Genomic DNA, 8417 nt, shown 5'->3' on the forward strand with positions numbered 1-8417 from the left:
GCAATAACATTTTCTATAGCACTTGTATTTTGAAATATTAAATCATAATTATCATACAAAACTGTAAGTTGAAATGTATTTGCCAACTAGTTTATAAGTAATTTTAAATCACGAGACATTAATTTTGTTCCAATCATAATAAGAATATTAGGGAAAATTAAGAATGATATTATCATTGAGAGTTTTGGTGTTGAAAAGGTTTAACATATAATTTATAGATCCAAACTTGTCGATTGAGTGGAAAGTATCTTTTTTCATCTTAAAATTCATTAGTTTTAATCATTTTATATTACAAGAATATTTTACACCAACAACTACTTAATGTACTTTTTTTAGGCTGAGCATTGTTTTCCTTTGCAACAATTTCAATTCATTTTGATTATTTTAGTATTCACAATGTCAACCTTAAAAATTATTATAATTTTCAAGACATCTCTTGCAAATGTTAGTACTTACCACTTAATGTGGGATTCATACCTTTGTTGATTTCACTCATTTTATTATCAAGTAAGCTTGAGATTAAGACTATGCATAGTAAGATAAATAATAATTAAACAAGCAATAAATCATTAAAAAGATACCTCCTACATAAACTCTAAATAGCATAATACAATACTTTCATATATACTATTATTGACATTACAAACATGGTAATGTTATTCAAGATTCTAGACAAAAAAAGAACAATGATTCAATAATATCTCATTATTAGGAAAAAAAAACATAATAAATAGGAATCAAGATCTAGCTCTTAATCTCCAAAGAAACTAATTTGATATCAAATCATTACTTATTTATTTGTTATGTAGTTTCACACACAAGTTTGATATTGAATATCCCTCTGCTTTGAATCAAAATAATAAAAAATAACAAGATTTAAAAAGAATTAATGGCTGATAAATGGATAACAATTCATCCAGAAGAATCACTTGCATTTGAGAGCAGTTTTGATCTTATGAATTGTATGAGATGATGTCATTTGCGTCTATGATTGACTTCTCTGGAGGATCTGTTGTGGAAAGATTGCCCACCAATATTTGAAACCTGATAGTCACCAATGATCCACTACAAAATTCATTATCATTTCCACCGTTGTAATTATTTGCAGAATAATGTTGAGATAAATCAGGAGCTATTGAAATTTCATTGGGCAAGATTTCCACACAAGAAGATCCCCCCCCCCCCCCCCCCCCTTAACACTGTGTTAATTTTTGAAGAATCAACTATCACATAGACTAAAAGAGAACCTGTTGCATCCGTGCAAGTGTCTTGAACATGCTATTTTGATTAACAATGATGTCATCCCCATACATTTTCAAATCTAAAGAAAATCTTATTAATAAATCAACAATAAGATAAAAGAACAAACTCTGTGATGTTTCTAAAATAAGTGATAATTGATTACTCACATTAGCACATAATAGAGAGACACAACTCTCAAGATTTTGACCGTTAGTAATATGAATAATATTTTTCATGGGACCACTATAGGATAAGATATCCCATTGGCTCTTCATATTTTGATTAGTGAAGAATTCAAACAAACATTGTAGTTTTATTGGTAATTGAATTGTCTTTGTGGCTCTTAAAACCACACCGATAGGTTCACCAGGGTCACTATTATTCTTCCTCATCATCAAATTTGCATCTTTTCTATTTTCTATTTGAATTGTTTTCCACTTGTTAGAGGTTGCACAAATTTCTGCACAAAAATTCTGAGTCATGCGTTGAGCCAATATTTCCATACCTATCTCACCCTATGAATCAACAGCCCGAAATAATAATTTATCAAAATTAAATTTTTAATTGGTATTCAAATGTTTAAGGACTTGGTGCGATAAGAAAATATTCACGATTACCTATGGAATCGACAAATGATGTCATCACTCTCAAGAACTCAGATAGCCTTTGCAAAGAGGACATCCACCGTTGTGCGCCAAATCCTACACAAGCTCTGACCAAAGGGCGATACAAATGATGAACAAAAATTTCATCATATTCCATATGCTCGATCCAAATAACCTAAAAATATTATATCAATATTAAGCCACAAAATTAAAAAAAATGAACTTTAAAGTAAAATAATCATTGTTTGAGACAACTTAGAAAATTGAGCAACTAAATCATGGACTCAATCACAAGGAATGTATCCTACCAAAAGATTCATGATGGTGTTTCAAATAAATATGATAGGAGGGAGTGTACACAAAATGTAGAGGAAGATTGTAAGCAATTTTTTTGCAAAAGAAAGTAACATATTTGTGTATCGAAATGTATTAATTCGAATAAACCTGAAAGCAGACATAAACAAAATTGAACAATGAGAGCTTCATTATAAGGTTAGAAGGTCAAGCATTAAAATAATTCTTTTTAAAGAGGATATAATATACTCCATACAATTTCAAAATAATTGGAGTTATGAATGCTAGAAGAAAAACAACCTTTTTCATTTTGAATAAAATAGAGTATAAAGAAGATAAGGTAATAAAAATAGAATAACTATATGTTGATCATAAAAAATAATGCATAGAACATATAACCAAATTTATAATGTTTGGGATTACAATCATCTGTCATAGAGGTGGGAGGAATATACTTCACTACTTCAATATGTAGTTTACATATCAAACATGAAAAATATAGAAGTTTTACCTTCATTTATAGATTATAAATTTATGATTAAAAGATATAAAATATGTTCAATAATCTCATTTCTAATTAAAAGTAGACTAATTATAAAAACACAAAATATATAGCTATGAAATTAGATAATAGTATAATTTCAAGAATATATCGCTTATATGTTAATGATGATAATATAGAAGTTTCACCTTCATTCATAGATTATAAATTTATAATTAAAAGATATAGAATATTCTCAATGATCTCATTTCTAAATAAAGTTCACTAATTATGAAAACACAAAATATATAGCTATGAAATTAGATAATACTATAATCTCACTAATATATCACTTATATATTAATGATGATAATATAGAAGTTTTACCTTCATTCATTAATTATAAATTTTTAACTAAAAGATATAGAATATTCTCAATGATCTCATTTCTAATTAAAAGTTTACTAATTATGAAAACACAAAATATATACCTATGAATTCGATGATAGTAATTTCATGAATTGCCAAAGAATTTTAAAACATAAAATACAAACATAAAGTTCAGAATAAAGATAGAACTTTCAGTGGACTCAACTAACTCTATATAAGAAATTGTCAAGCAAAAACAAAATCTAGAAGCAAATGTCAAGAGAATCAATTTTAGTAAATCCTCAATATGGAATGAACAAGCAACCCAATCAATAAAAAAAACTTAAATTATGAAGACTTGCATGGGACACAAATGAAAAACAATTTAAGTTGAATTACCTTAAAATAACCATTAGGCACATCGTCAATAATTCAACCAGAAGGGAGCCTTCGACATTTCTCAACTTTATATTGTTTCGAACCCTCTTTGATTGTGTCGACAGAGACATCCACAATAATCCAAGTACCTTCAACATGTTTTTGACAAAAAATGTAGAAATTATATTTCACGGAAAGGAACCACATTTGAAATAATTTGTAATTCAGTTTCAATCTGCAAAATAATAGTTTCTAGCTATTAGTGCAAACAACAATATAAAAATTAGATATGTAATTTCCATCAAAATATTGAGTAAGAAATAATACCAATAACAGAGTACCACTCTTTGTTTCACCTATGCCAGTAGAAATAACATCAAAAGTATTGACTTTACCAATAATGCATGGAAACATCTCTACCCATTGACTCTGCATCTATAAAAGACAATGATTATAAAAAAAATAGAAAATAACAGGTAAACATATTCTTATGTTTATGACTTCAAAGTTAAACTTAATTGATAAAAAAAATATGTAACAGTTAGTTGAAACACCATTAATTAAACAAATATGTTAAACATATTAAAAGTAAGAATTACACTAAACATAAAACAAAAAAAATATAGCAATAATTTTTCACATCAAATAGCGGGTATAAGTGGTTAAAAACTGAATGTTCTTAACGAATTTACGCGAGAAGGAATTTGGGATGAAAAACCAACGTACCTTATTCATCAACATCTCTACCAATGTCAGACTGTTGCAAGCCGTTGTACCAAATGAGCTTGTGGCTTATGTTGTGAAATCTCTAGGTTTTATGCCAATAATTGGAATAAAAGATCTAGCATACTCTTCTATATTTAATATTTCTCCACCTCTATTCAAGCTTCTAACCCAAAAAGGTTCATCACTCATTGCCAACTTAAGCAACTCATTCAAGGCATCCAAAGCGAGATTTAGTAACATTGATTTATCAAGTGTTAAATCTTTGTTAACTAGGTTTGTGGGTAGATGACTTGATAGATTTTTTCAATATCAACTTTGTTTAATGATAAATCGTCCACAACATTTATATCACTCGTTTCATCTCTTCCCGTAAGTAATTCTAACATAAAATATTCCATCATGGAAGTTAATGATCCCTTTAAGAATGTAGAAGGCCCCAAAAATTTGTTCGCATGGATAACAATCCTCATAAGTTCATTTTTCAGGAGGGCATTCTTATTCAATTAAGAATGTAGAAGGCCCCAAAAATTTGTTCGCATGGATAACAATCCTCATAAGTTCATTTTTCAGGAGGGCATTCTTATTCAATATTTCCTTCTCATCAATATTTTTGTTCCTTATAGTATCTTTATTACGACACGGATCACAAATTGAATTTTTCATGACTTTCTTCATTGCGGCATACTCTATGCAAAGTTTTTCATTTTCTTGTTGCAACATTCTATTATCATGTCATTCCAATAGCGTCTAAATAAACAACATTATTCACTTTCATAAGTATTAGACAAAAATTTAAACAAGATTAACATGAATGAAGAAAAATATGGCATATGACCATCACCTTCAATATGGATCTTTTATTTTGGAACCAAAATTGCAGTTGTTTTTTTGCCCACAGAAAATTTTGTTGCGAGTTCTAGCCTTGTTTTTTCGTCGGGATGTAAATTTTATTTGTATACACTAATACCACAAGGAAAATAAATTGAATAAAATTTGAATCAACATAAACATATTAATATATGTAAAGCAATTTGGAATGATACATGTAAGCTTCAAGCTCTTGAATTTGATTGACACTGTATTTATGCCTCTTTGATGAAATACCATGTGGAGAATTCAATTCATCTCTAGATGCACCACCATCTCTATTGTTAGTAACAAAGTTGTCCTCTTTTTTATCCTCTCTAGGTCCGCTTATCATAAGATTAACCAAACTTTCTCTTCTCTCAGTCGTATCAGTATGATCTTCCATTGTTGACTTCTGCACTAATTTATGATGTATCAATTCAATCGAATCTCACACGTGACCATAGAAACACCAATATTTATACACCTTTAAAATTTATAAAAGTTATGAAAAATCAAAATTAAATGTTTTTTTAGATATTCTAAAGAGACCCCAAATATCTCTAATTAAGGTAAACTAAAATAAAATAATTCGTTGATCTTGTTAAACCTACGTACCTAAATTTTGTAGAATATATTAGATAGCACAAAGTCACAAACTAATAAAGAACTAGATTTCAGAAAGAATTGAACACATAGACTATTCCATCTCATTGACTTATATATTTTAATTAGTTTCACGTTGTATAAGCTTAGAAAATGATAATATGTTATTAAATCAAAGGATTCTTTTATTCTCGAGTCTTAAATTCATGTCACACTTTTTACATTTTATCAGACACATTCTCATTAAACCTCATATATCTCTAATTAATTCATTTATATATAAAATCCAATAATCTCATAAAAACTACATCTGTAACTTTGAAGGATCTGTAATCATAAAACAAAGTCATAAATTCAAATAATTTTTTTAGAGAAAACTACCATGATGATTTTTACCAAACTAAATCTTTTATACTTTTTCACACTGCTAAATTGTAATAAAAGAATTGTGTACAACAAAAAAAATAAAATAAGACACTCCACCTCTTAAATTTGATAAATTTCAAATGCTACAATTAAAAAACAACTTTTTTACCTGAACAACTTAAGATTTTGAGACCTTTCAAAATGTTGATGTTTGAGATGTTTGAGACAAATAGAAAATTCAGGTAACTAAAGATAAATACTTGTATAATAGGAACTAGAAAAATAATAGAAATAGTAAATTAATTACTTAATCGATATATAGCTTACTTACAAATTTCCTGATCCATATGGATCCTTCTTTTGTTGTGTTTGGAGAAATTGAAGGGCAATCTCAACAAAACATTTAGTAATTTTTATTTAAATTAACAAGTAACTTTAGAATGATGATAAAAATGTATTAGTAATAGCTATATATACTACAACTTTGTATTGGATAGACTAGAAATAAATGGGCCCACTTTGAATTGTTTCATATTCAGTTAGAAAAAAATATAATGACCAAGATTTTTATCCAGGATTCATTTGATTTTAGAAGTCAAACTATCAGTAACTTTTACTTAAATTCTATAAATGTATTAAAAAATTGGGTTAAAATTATCTTGACTGAAGTAACTTTAGAATGGTAATAAAAAAATATATTAGTAATAGTTATACATAGTAAAGCTTAAATTTTGATAGACCGGAAAAAATTGGCCCACTTTAACGTCAAATTATTAAGTAATTATTATTTAGATTCTATATTTGTATTAAAAAATCAGGATGGAGATACTATTAGATTTTTTATTTGTATTACAAACACCAGGATGAAGACCTAGCATCTTAAGACGGGTTTAGCAGAACTCAATAATTTTGACGCAGTTCTATATTTGTCTTAAAATGTAGCATGATAATTTTGATGAAGATCTAGATCTAGAATTTAGCATCTACATGATAATTAAGATACTTTTATTTTGATATAATTAGGTTTTATACCTTTAGCATGTTTCCACTTAGAAATTTCTATTAATTTCAAATGCTTTTTATGATTGGTCAAAAAATTGAAAAAACAAAAGATTAATCATTCTTAATATCAAGTATGATACAATTTTTTTTGGACGTGAAGTACATTATATTTCTCTATTATTAAAACGTTAAATATGAACTTCTTGTTGATTGTGAAATGGTTTCAAAAAATGATTTCAATTTGATAAAGATATAAAATCAATAATAAAAAATTAATATTACCATATGATGGTGAGTTCAACTAGCTCCAAGCGGTGGCATAGAGGGAGATGGTTGGGAGTTAAAAATGGAAAACCCTACTTCTTAGGGATGATAGATATAAGATGGCGTCTCTTTTGGACTGGGCCTACATGCTGTTTTTATTTTTGTTATTTTATATATATATTTGGGTTTACTTGGTTCATTCTGTATAGATTTAAGATATGAAAAATTACATAAATACACAAATTAAGATGTCACAATCTCTAAAATTCTGCACCATTTTGAAAAATTACAAAAATCTCCTCTCAGATAAATCTCAATCCCCATAAGATAAGTCTCTATCCCCTCTTAGATGCATCCCCCTATTAAGTAATGTATCATTTATAATATATCAGAGAACCAATAAATGTATCTGAGAACAATGAAATTCCGAGATTCTTATAATTGGGGAAACTTCCGGAATAAAATGTAATTAGCTCTAAATGTATGAGATTTATGTAAGTTATACTTTAATATACAAATAAAATGAACCTTTTAGCTACACAATTTTATTTTATTTTTAAAAGAGTCCACTATGTTGATAGAAATGGTAAGGTAATAATTATATCAACAAACTAAGCTTAAATAATCTATGTGGATTTTGATAATGGGATATTACTCCTTTCTAAAAAATAAATAAATAATATTATATATTAAATTGTAACACGCCGTCACTTTTTTATGTTTTAAAAAAATATTTTACGATTTACGAGCCAAGTTATCATGTTTCGTATCAACCGCCGAGGAGATGTTAGGTGATTATACAAGAGAATATTTGTTCACGTCATTTATATTTTCTTTAGACCAAACTTATAGGCCAAAGAGAGCCTTGAAGCTAAAGCTAAAGTTCCATAACTTTCTACGTGAGAGATGAAAGGCCATATTTTATATTGTTAAAGCTAAATTGTTGAACCTTAATGAAGGAAGGTTTACAATATTACATTTCCAAGCAATTACTTCCAGTAGTTATGAAAACTTATTCACTTATCCTGAAGAATGTTCTTGATGAGAATTGAAAGATTCCGTGGAGAATTACTTTGGAGGAGAGGTGCATAGAGAGACTCATAAAAGCAAGGTATGTTACTGTGGTGCATGCTTTTAGAGAAGGGAACCTAATGGCAAATTTTTTCATTAATTTAGTTTTTGATTTTGCAGGCACAGTTACCTTTTCTTCATATGAGGAATTATCAAAAAGGTAAAAC

At 28.0% G+C, this 8417-nt stretch overlaps 1 pseudogene; it reads right to left on the reverse strand.

Moving 5' to 3' along the window:
* Positions 1 to 925: 925 nt before the first annotated feature.
* Positions 926 to 5347, reverse strand: LOC125812398 (homeobox-leucine zipper protein ANTHOCYANINLESS 2-like; annotated as a pseudogene).
* Positions 5348 to 8417: the final 3070 nt, after the last annotated feature.

This window comes from Solanum verrucosum, unplaced genomic scaffold (assembly GCF_900185275.1).
Source record: "Solanum verrucosum unplaced genomic scaffold, falcon-dt-bn FXZP01000209.1, whole genome shotgun sequence".
Lineage (NCBI taxonomy): Eukaryota > Viridiplantae > Streptophyta > Magnoliopsida > Solanales > Solanaceae > Solanum > Solanum verrucosum.